The following is a 12,750-nucleotide window of genomic DNA, read 5'->3' on the forward strand; positions in this document are numbered from 1 at the left end:
CATTTGAAGCAATGACTCCATGAAATAAGTGATATACATTCCATCAATTAGAATATATTAAGAATTTTTTTTTCAATGTATTCTTTGAATGAGAAATTATTGCAATTTCTCAAAATCTATGATAGACTGGTGTTTGAGTAAAGAATTTTTTTTTTTTTAAAACATTGGTTAATAATTTCACTTTTTCTTGAGATCAAATCTTAGACTCCCAAAGATATTGATCGCTCACCTCAAGAATTTAGAAATAAAGGACTCTCAGATATTTTTAAATTTCGTTGTCGGAGGTTTTTTTAGGATGAAGTGTAAAAAGAAAAATGATATAAAGAAAGAAATTAAATTCATTAACTATAATGCAAAATAATATGAGGTTTTTCTAAAAATATAAATCGAAAAAATATTTACACTGTATAAAAAAATTTGAATATGAAAAAAAGCCAACATGCCTACAATGAAAAATACCAAAAATGTCTATGTCAACATGCGATTAATCGACCACACGCTCACGTGTAATTCATTTTCTAAACGATCATGATACGCAATCGTGTAAGTAATGATGCACGATCGTGTAGGTAGTATCAACACGATTGTGTAGCTCTTTTTAATGATGAGAAAACGCTTCAAATCTAAATGATCGTGTTGACCATGCTAAACGATCATTTAGATCATATCCACATGATCATGTAGTTCTTTTTAAACGATGAAAAAATGCTTCAAATATAAACGATTGTATTGATCATGCTAAACGATCGTGTTGACTAGATAAACGATTGTTTAGATCATATCCACACGATCATATAGTTCTTTTTAAACGGTGAAAAAAGTGCTTCAAATCTAAATGATCATGTTGATCATGCTAAATGATCGTGTTCACTAGGTAAGTGATTGTTTAGATCATATCAAAGTAATATTTAAGTGATCTTGATATGCTGAAAGAGGAGATGAAAGAGAGAAATAAAAGATGAAGAAAGAAAGAAATATAGAAAGACAAATAAGATGAATAAACATGGAAGAAATAAAATCTGAAAGAGGTGCTGAAGAAATCTGGAAAATAAGATGAATAAATCGTAAAAAAGAAGAAGAAAGAAAAGTGACGAATTGTCCGCAATATAAAAAAATAATCTGAAATTTATGAAAATATTTTACCAACTTCTTGGGCTTAATATTTTGTCAATTTTTTATATATTTTAAAAGACAACAAAAAAGATGTATAAAGAAATTTTTGTTGTTTTCTCTTACAACTTCTTTATTTTTTACTTATCATTAATCTATTTTTTTCTTTCTCTTAACCTTTAGCATTTTTCTTCTCTAAGAAAAAAGATTGAAAGAGATAAAGAGATATAAGGAAAAGAAATGTGTTTTTTTTATTTACCTTTATTATGATTACTTTTTAATCCATATGAGCTTAGTTCAACTGGCACCTGTATGTCCATGTAGACAAAAGGTTCCGAATTCAAATTCCCACCCTAGAATTTATTACAATATCTTTGTAAAAAATAAAACTTTATTATTATTACTAAAATAAAATTTTTATTTGTCTTTAATTTTTTTTTTATTATTATTTAGAGTGGTTGCTCACTCTTTTTCCTTTTTATCTATCTATTTATTTTTCCTTTTTCTTTTCTTTCCTTTTCTTTTCTTTCCTTTTCTTTTTCTTTCTCTTTCCTTTCTTCCTTCATTCTTTATTATTACGTTCTTTTTTATTTGTTACTATTTATTTCCATTACGTTTATGTTTTTGTACGTGCTTAAATATATGTATGCATGCTTTCTTTAACATTTTACCTTGCATTTCTTTTAACAATCTACTAAGATATTATTTGGTTAATTTTTCATCCATGGAAAATATAAAAAATGCTCCACGATTAATTGGCATTGCACGCATAATATATTTGGAAAACAATCGTTTAGATTTGGCCATTCTTTCCAATAATGTTCTCGAGGACACTCCTACACTCTTATTTTGTAAAAGAATGAGTCTTTATTTTGTAAATTCACTTGCATCCAATGGGTCTTTTACTGGGAGGTAAATCAACGTAGTCCCAAGTGTGCATCTTTTCAAGAGCTTGTAATTCATCATTCTTGTTTTCTGCCATAAAGGATCAGCACTGCCCTCTTAATAAGAGGTAGGTTCAATAAAGGAAACAATAGTGGAAAAACAATGATAATCTTGGATATGAATAGCAAGTTCCCTTACCTGAGTAGAACGACGAAGAGACTATCTTTTTTGAAATCTAAACGATCATTGGTTTGCATACATAATGATCAAGGAATTTAAAAATATAATCCTCATAAACTCCTTCCTCATCTTCTCTCACTAGCTTCTTCATCTTGTCTTTTTGCTTAGAAGTTTCTGTAGTTGTCTTTGGCAATGAGGGGAGGCATGTCTTGTCATTAACCTCCTCTAAGACTTCACCGTTTTGTGACATCATATCACTTGGTGCCACCTCTCCGGACTCCTTAAATACATCATCTACAAATGCAGAAGTTGGGGCAAATATGGAGTCTTGGAAAGCTTCCTGGTTTGGATACTTCAGGGTTGAATGATTTTTTTTTTTTTTTTTGGTTGGTTGAGTTGGCGACAATGGTTTGGGGAATTTCCTCTTGCCGCAGGATGGTGGTGTTTACTGGGTCATAAGCAACAATGACGAGATTTTTAGTTGAATCTTGCTTTGGTGAAGAAGGGATGAATATAATTTTGGCACGTAGGGAAGGTGACTTGTTTTTGGATCTATATGAGGCTTTTGGTGTTTCAGACTTGGTGGAAATTTGAGAATTGGGACTGTCAGCTGACGCAGAAGGGAAGGTTTCCTTACTATCCTTGGCCATAGAAGGTTTAACTCTTTTTTATCTGGAGGCCTCTTCCTCACCTTCCCTTCAGCGTTTTAGTGGGACTTCATCCTCTTCCTTTTCTTATTCTTCTTCACAACTTTAACCTATGATCAAATTTTTATTTGGTCTTAAGGCATTTTTCCTTGCTTTGTTCTTGTGGATGGCAATAATGCGCTACAGAGTTGGCACAGTACAAACCCCATCCTTCACTTCAATTTTAGGGGATCGTTCCAACTCTAGACATGCCTTAATGTAGAGCCTTTCGATAAGGTGTGGAACAAACTTTGCTCATCGTGGATGTTTTCCCAAGTTGTTAGATGCTCGAATATTTTCTCGTCTAAGTTTACTGGGATCTCCATTATAATGAAATATAGAAGCATGATCCTTTTCAGCGAAATAGTGTTATCATGGCGAGTTGACATGATATTGTTTTTTATGAACACCATCCATACACTGGCTGCAGTGTTCAGGTTGTGCTGGAAGAGTTGGTACTTCTCGATTGGTGTTCTATCCCACTTAGTCCCAGTCAGACGACTCTTTTTAACATATTCTCTAGATCCTACTCTTACGGGTTCTTGAAAATTTCATATCCAATTTCATTATTCTCTAACCCGTAAGGCTCGTTTATCGCTTCTGGCCTAAAGTCCACTTTCCATCCTTTCACTTCGTCGTAATGTTCTTCTACATTAGTATATCTTTTGTATAATAGGTTTACTACGCCTGACCTTATTGTGGTCACCCCTTAGAAAAAAATGTTTCCACATAAATGCTTGAATGGGTGTCGCAAAGAACTCAAGCATGTTGTCCCCATACAAATAATGCCCTTTCTCTATCATGAATAGTTTCCTAGTGTTGGTTCTCGAGAGGGGTTCTTCTCTTTTGTTTTCTTTGTCCTCCTCTACGTTCTCTTGACGACGTTCTCTCTTTTTCTCTTCTTGCCTTTTGGCGACCTGACTATTCAAGATGCCTCTTTTCCAGGGCGGTCTTCCTTTTCTTTGCAGGTCGTCCTATTCCCTCGTCCTCCAAGGGACTTAATTCATTAATTTCTTTTTCCAACTCCTAGCAATACTTTTCTATTGTCTTCTATTTTCTTTTATCTTTTTGAGCAGCGAGGGTCAATGCATCTGCCTTGTTGAGGAGCTTTTCCCACTCTTTCAACCTTTCCTTCTTTTCTTCTACTAAGATCCTAAGCCCTTGCGCTTTGGCTTTTATTTCTGTCAGCTCGGATCTCACCTTCTTGCCTCTTTCTTGGGCCTTTTATGCAACCCTTGCAAAATCAATTTCAGTAACTGGCGAGGAGGTGCTTTCTTCTCTTACATCTTCTTCTTGTACCTTCTCTCGAACTTCCGCTTTTGTTCTTCTCCCTTCTTTTTCATTTTTCTTCCTCTCTTCTTTCTCCTCTAATTTATCTTCCTCTCTCTGCTCTTCCTCTTCCTATTCTTTTTCTACCTTTTCTCGCTCTTCTTGATCTTTCTTTCCTTCCTCTCTTGAATGCTTCTCTCGAGACTATTGCTAGCAAGTCACTAAGACTATTGCTAGCAGGTCTCGAGACTCTGTTGATTACCACCATCTTCAATGCACTTTCTTCTGTTCTTTGTTCTAACATAGGACCACTGAACTACATTTTCTCATCTTCTTCACCAGAGTCAATAGATTTAGTTGTGGTCGCTTGGTACCTCTTGAGGGCTTTGGTTAGAACTTGCTTCCCATACATTATTGATAAAGCAAAAGGGAAAAACGAAAGGGAATGTAAAGATTAAGGGGAAAAGAGAGCTTAACTAGATTTGTCGAAGAATATTATCAAAAAATAGGAAAAACTTGAGAATTTTGGGTACTCGTACAATGAAAAGATTGTTATTAGGGTTTAAGGAGGGTTTATAAAGGTAGGGTTAACCGTGGTTAGGGTTGGGCTATCGCACGAGTTGAGTGATGCATTTTAAATGCGACGTGACATTCTGACATGGTCTTTTAGGCTCTCGATGCACAACGTAATCATTTCTCTAAACTCTTTTCGCATAATGGTTTCATTGCGAAAAATCCTATTTAATTAATCTATTGTTTACACAATATGACTCGCGTGCCCCAACATGTCAAAACTATCAAAGTTATTTACAAATATTAATTAATTACAAGCATGTTATAAAAAGATTTAATATATAAAACTACATATGCAAATTATAATAAAGGTAGGAAAATTTTGTCGTTACAAAATCATCCTTGCAATTAGGTTCCTTGGCGAAGAAGAAATGTGGTCTCATCGCATGCTCTGCATAGTCATCCTAGCCACGTTGTTTTCTCTTGAACTTCTCTGATTATTTATTGCATGATTCTCCGCATTATCGATCGTTAATTGCAATCAACCTCTGCTTCCAATTGTTCATCACAATGTTCAAACGATCTCTTTTAGTCCATTTCTCACGTAGTTAATTAAGAAAAAAGTCTGACTAGACTTTCCACGTGGACACTTTCTTTGATGTCGTAATAAAGGTTCTTGAATTTAACAAATTTATTTTTTAGGATTTTAGGCGTTTGACGTTCTTCATCTTCATTTGCAAGTATATGCATCCATTGGGGTTCCTTTTGTCACTTGTTGAAAGATGCACACAACTCTGGGGCCAGTTCACGCAATCACAAATTACTCTGGTGTCATGGACTCTTCACGCAATCTTCGATTGAACGTGTAACTCACCAGAATCATGTGTTTTGCCCAAAATCAAAGTAAAACTCTACTCTAATTATGAAAAATAAATTTATTGACAATGGCACCAAAAGCTTGGTTCACTTTGCCAAATAATTTCTTATTAGGATTTGACTCGTTTGGACTTAAAGTGTGTAATGTTTTGTATGTGTATATTTAAATCTAAGTGGTGAGTCATTGATCATGATCATTGCATGCATGATGCTCACTATGAATCTCATCATCCTGAACACTAAGTCCTTGTTGAGTATAATTTTTTCTATTGTTTGTTCAAGTATAAGCAAAACAATAGGTTTCTTGGATAATCCGGGGTCGAACATAGGGAATTGATATGAAAGTTTAGTTCTAGAGTTCACTCTTTATTCGAGTGGTATATCTTTTCTATCTATACAATGTAATGAAGTATAGGTTTAAACTATATTTACTTATCTACACTAGAAAATCTGTAAAGGGGAATTAAAGTGGAAGTGAAATTGACATGCAAACTAACTTGTATATAAGCAGAAAGGGTGAAAGAAAGTCTTTGCGTTATTAGCGATTAAGCTATGTGTTATCCCTAATGCAATATAGCTCAGTTAACTAGCTTGTAATTAAGGCACGAGCACCTCTTAGTGCCTTAAATTTTACACTTACTCACCTTTTGGGATTTAAATGATCAATCTTGATCAAGCGAGATATATCTAGAAGATTTTACTTACAAGACTTATAAAACTTCTCTTTTAAAAGTGACAACCTCTCGGTGCCAAATACAAGACTTATAAGACTTATAGACACAAATGATGGAAGATATCTCGCCAAGGTGGAATTTGTTTCCAAACTCTCATTTGGCACGCGCTAGCCATATGCTTGCTACTTAGTCTCTCAAGTGACTGACAATTTACACTAGCCAAGTAATGACTATAGGTCAACAACACGATAAGTGTTATAAGCTAAGCTTTTTATCAAGAACTTATCACAAACTTGAACTACGGATAACACATTAACGAATGAATATTAAAGATTGAAGGGATAAAAACCCACGGTAGCGAAAAAATTTACAGAACCATTCCTCAATTTAATTTGGAAATCCAAAAATATCAATACATTGGCAAAATAATAAAGAAACTAATTTTCATTTTATAACTTAAAGGCTAAGCATGTTTTCTAATTATAGATTAGAGAAAGAAAAAATTACTTAGTTTGACACCTTTAAATCTACTAAAACTCCAAATTAGCACACCACGCGTTGGAGATCTTCCTATCCTCTAAGATGAGATTGGTTTGTGGGAACCAATTGGGATGGAAAAAAGTTTAAAGAGAAACTATTTTTGTAGAGAGTAAAAACATTGACTTTTTCTTAATTAAGAAAAAATTATTTTCTTTTACATATTTATAACTCCATTTCCTTGATGGAGTAAGAGAGAATCATGAGATCATATTAATTTAAAAAATATTAAATTAATAAAAAATTCAAATCAATTAATTAATTAATCAGTTAATAATTAGTTAAATTATATTTAATTAATATTTCATTTAAATCATATTTAATGAACATCTCTCCAATATCTTATAGTTTAAAATTAATTTAATTAAATCAAATCAAACTAAACTATTAATTAATTATATAATTAATTAATAGCTAAATTAAATATCTTATATTTAACTTAATATTTTAATCATATTCAAATATAAATTTCTCACATCACCAATAATTTAAATATGAATTCAATTCACATTAAATTTATATCTGAACTCATTCAAATATTTTATCTCTCATAAATTAATTTTGAATCATATCCAAAATTAACTATATAATAAAATTTGATTAAAATATAAATTTTATATTTTATGTATCACTATACATTATACTAATTCTCAGAGTAAATTTGAACATTTCAAATTACAACTAATATAAATAAATCTCATTACGCTTTACAATCTAGGAAAGGGACCTAATGGACCTACATATCAGAAGCTACAACGATATGAGATTGATTGGTTAAACTCATTAACCACATTAACCAATATTCGTTAACTGTGTGTATACTCCAATAAAGACTCACAACTGAACTCTCCTAATTGTAGATATATTTCTGTGTCCATAGATATAGACCAATAACAATAAGTTAGTCCTTTACGAGTGTTCGTAATACCAACTAGGTCAAATTACCGTTCTACACTTGAGTTACCTCTAGTCCTTAAATACCAATTGTTATCTAATGAAAAATATGGTTATGGTCCAACCAATAAACAAAAACTCCTCTTGTGGCATAAAGAGGGTAGGGCTCTTTGTTCAAGCCCTATAGACACTATTTAAGAGAACACTCATCTACTTGCCCTAAAGTAGGATATGAGTGAATTTCATCTTGTGTAATTATGTTCTCAACTCCCCACTCAGTATTGTCCCCAAAATGATAAGCAGATTGAGTCGGCGATACATACAAGTTAAAGGACAATCCCTCGAGAACAAGAGTTCATAATACACTCAAGATTATGACTAAGTTACCTAGGTCATCCTAATAAAATAGAAACCCAATTAGTTAACAGAGTTACATCTAGTGGTTACTATTTGTGGTCCGATCTTATGCGTTCATTGCATCGGATACTCTCACTCGCATGTCACATATATGAATGTGTTGGATCCTTGTGTTTGTATCGAATACAACGTGAGTCGTATCCATAGTGTTACTAGGATAAGGTACCTAGCATTATCCTTATACCACAGATCCTTTAAGATGATCTCGAACATTGATCATTCTATGTCTTTACGTACTATTCAAGACTTATCAAACAACTTAGGATGTTAGTTTATTGGATTTGAGTTATTAAGACAAAACCGATAATATAATCAACAACATTTATTGAAATTATAATAATAACACACTTTATTAATAATGGTCAATGAATTATATTTACAATCTACGAGTTTTAGGATATAAATCCCAACAAAGACACGATAGAATATGAATGAATACATTGTAAAGAAATACTAAAATGGAAGGTATATAAATGAACATTACGAGTTTTGGGAAGCAGAAAATGGACTCTTCCCTGCTCAGACCTTAAGCTTTCACCTATAGACTGACCAGAGAAATAGAAGAAAGATGTATCATTTCCACCCCTCTTTAGGGTTTGGTCCATTCAAACATTTGACTTCTCTTGAACTCGACGTCTCTAACTTGATAGAGATTGAGTTTTTTTGTAGGCAATTTTCAACGAAAAAGTTATGTCCTTTCCAACATTTCAGCGCAGAACGTCACCGTTATTTAAGTCACATCAACTCCAACTATCCACTCTTGTCTTATATAGTGAACCTTTCTCGTGTGCTGATATAGATCTTGTCTAACAATTGTACTTGCCAGATAAGGTCTTCTCGCTTAGCCTTTGAACGACTTCCTATTAGATTCACTAGCTTCTTCTTTTGTTCATAATCATGCGTTAAGTCACTAAAAGCATAGTGAAACAGACATAAAGACTTATGTAGAGTGTATTTTCGAATATTTATGAATTTGCAACATAAGTTATGCGTTTTGACACACTTACTATTCGTTTTGGTTTCATTGTTCTATCTAAAAGGCTATAATACCTTGTATTTCTAAAAGTTATCATAACGCATGTAGGTACTATGACTTAATAAATCAAATAACTATAAAATCAAATGATGTTGACTTCTTTGAAGATAATTTTCTTTTAAATCAAGAAATAGTAAGGGTTTAACCTCTGCTATTCTAACAAATAGAGCCTCAAATTCTAGTAATCTACCTTCAGTTAGGATTCAAATTTCAAATGAGGACGAAGATCTAGAATCTAAAAGAATTAGGAGAATTCGTAAAATTAAAGATTCATAAACTTCAATTAAAATCTACAATGTAAAAGAAGATGCTAAAGATCTAAAAGAAGCATTGTCATCTGTAGATGCCAACTTATGGCAAAAAGCAATTAACCACGAAATGGATTCTCTTGAGTCAAATAGGACTTGACACTTGGTAGACCTATACTGTGGCCGCTGATAACATGTAAAAATACCATTTATTATAGCCTCTTAGGTTGAATAATGGAACCTAAATGCATGATAAGTGTGCCAAAACGTGTAACTTATGTTGTAAATATATAATTACTTAGAAATGCATTTTACATAAGCCTCATGTCTACTTTACCTTATTTTTAGTGTCTAAACGCATGATTATTAACAAAAGAGTAAGTTAGCAAATCACAAAGGAACTCGCATAGAGACAAAATGAAATGACCAAATCACCACATGAGAAGAGGTTTGCTAAAAGACAAAAGTGGCAGTTGGAGTGATGTGACTTGACGAAAGTTACAACTTTCGACGCTAACATGGTCAAAATGATAGATTTTCTGCCGAAAAATGCCTATATAAGAAGTTCCATCACCATCAAGAAAATGAGGCATGTATGAGTCATAAAGGCTTAATAAACCAAAACCTAGAGAGTTTGTGCCAATGATTAGCTTTATCACCATGTGTGAAGCACTTCATCTTCACTGGTTAGTTTGTGAAGTGAAAGCTTGTGGTTTGAAGTGAAGAAGATTTCATCCCCTTCTCCCTCTAACTTGTAATGTCATCTTCATTCTTTCCATTTTTATTTTTACTTTTTTACATTATACGTGTTCAAATTGTATAGTGGCCGAAGACCTTCATTATTTAATACAATGTATATTTATACACTTCTTAGTCCATTCATCTATGCACTGTGCATTTGTCTTTATGTTATTTATAGTTTAGACATATGATACATGCTCAATAATAAGTCTTACTTAGAGTTCTTACCATGTTAGCCTGAGCTATTTTTGTCACTTGGCTAGTGTATGTCACCAATTGTCCGAGAGGGTAAGTAGCAAGGACTTGGCTAACACGCGTAAGGAAGAGTTTTCTTGACTTATGCGAGATGATTTTCATCGTTTGTATCTCGAAAGGTGAACAGGTGTGGACATTAGGTGCTGAGAGGTTGTTTTCCTTAAACACAAAGTCCTATAAGTATTGTAAGTAAGTACTTCAAGATATAACTCATTTAGCTAGTCTTAGTCATTGAATCTCGAAAAGAGACCAAGTGTGGTATGCAATGACTTCGAAAGGAACATGCCTTAATCATAAACTAGTTAGGCGAGTTGTATCACATTTAGGTGGTCTTATAGCTTATTCGCTTGATAGCATGAGACCTTCCTTAACACAAGTTAATTCGTTCACTCCTTCATCTTGCCATAATTTATTCCTCTGTGCATGAGTTTCGAGGTGTAAATAGGTAGTTGTATTCTTTTTATATTCTTTTAACTGAGTTGTCATAACGCCTAATTAACAAGTAGACCCTAGAACTAAGCTTTGATATCAATTCCCTGTGTTCGACCCTGGTTCATCTGAAGAAAACATATTGCTTTGCTTACACTTGAACAAGCAATAGGACAACTTGTACAACGCGGACATGGAAATAGGTGGTGGGGACATTGGGAGCATTTTTCATGCAATGATTATGTCCACTTACATGATGAAGAGAATATTGGAGAGAATTTTTATGCAATGATTCGTATTCAATGACACATCTTCACACCATAAACATGTAAACTACAGCAAAGTCGTACAATGTTGGCTTGGTTAGATAAGTTTGTGTGCATTGATTAATGACAAGTTTTTTAGAATATTGTTCTCAAAGACAATACAACTTATGCCACAACAAGTCCTATAAAACACAATCCCAATTTTAAAACAATCACGTACACAACCAACACAATTTTGGCTGAGAGTTTCATGAAGAGAAAAGCACAAGCAACTGCAAAGAGATAGGATAAAAATGAGTTTTAAGGAAGAAACTCAAGCTTGATGGAACTATAGATAAATACAAGGTCAGACTTATAGTTAAAGGCTTTAGGCAAAGAAAAAACATAGACTTTTTCTTACACATTCCCCTAGTGAGTAGAATCACCTCAATTTGAGTGTTGATCTCCATTGCAACTCTAAACAGTCTTTTAATACATCAAATGGATGTAAAGACTACGTTCCTTAATGGTGAACTTGAAGAAGAGATTTACATGGAACAATTTGAAGGCTTCATTGCTCATGGTCAAGAGAACAAACTATGTAAATTGGATAAATCTCTTCATGGGCTTACACAAGCTTCTAAGAAATGACACACAAAAAATTGCATAACTTGATCATTTCAAAAGGATTCAAAGTTAATAAAAGTGGCAAATGCATCTACTACAAGTTTGAAACTAACATCTATATGCTTAAATATAGATGATATGTTAATCTTTGGATCAAATTTGCATGTTATAAATATTGTCAAATCTATGTTGAGTGCAAATTTTGATATTAATGACTTAGATGAAACTAATGTAAACTTAGGCATAAAATTAATTAGGCTTGAAAAGGAAGTTTCTTTGGATCCATCTCATTATATATAAAATATTTTAAAGAAAAATAATTACTTTGATTGTAAACCATGTACTTCTTATGATCCTAGTGTAAAATTGTTCAAGAACACTGATGAGTGTTAACCAATATCAGTATGTGAGCATTATTAGCAATCTCAAATATGCTATTGACTGTACTAGGCTAGATATAGCTTATGTTGTAGGATTATTATGTACGTTGACAAGCAAACCTAGTGTAGAACATTGAATGCTATAGAAAGTGTTATAATTAGATACTTGAAGAAAACTCATAACCTAGAATTACATTATCAAAACTTTTTCTATTATCTAGGAAGGGTACAACAATGCAAATTGAAATTCTCTCTCAGATGACTCAAAGGCTACTAGTGGCTATATTTTTAATATAGGAGGCAACGTTGTTGCTTGAGAGTTCAAGAAACAAACTACTTTAGCCCAGTCAACAGTGGAGTTGAAAATGATAGCACTAACGACAACTAGTGAAGAAGCAAGCTGGCTTCGAAGCTTATTATAAGAAATTCCTTTACGAAAAAACTTGGTACTAGCCATATTGATCCATTGCGATAATATTGCAGCAATCATAAAAGTTCAAAACCGTTATTACAACGTCAAGAAACAACAAATAGCATACTACAATTAAGGAATGTCTCATTATTGGTGTTCTGTTAGAGTGCATCACATACATACTGATGAAAATATGACAAATCCTTTGACGAAAGGATTAATCAGAGAGAAGATTTTCAAAACCCTAGAAAAAATGAGACTCATGCCTATAGAATAATGAGTCACTTGTGAGGAAAACCTTACCTATAGATTGGAGATCCTAAGAAAGAGGTTCAA

This window comes from Cucumis sativus, chromosome 7, assembly GCF_000004075.3.
Source record: "Cucumis sativus cultivar 9930 chromosome 7, Cucumber_9930_V3, whole genome shotgun sequence".
NCBI classification, from domain to species: Eukaryota; Viridiplantae; Streptophyta; class Magnoliopsida; order Cucurbitales; family Cucurbitaceae; genus Cucumis; species Cucumis sativus.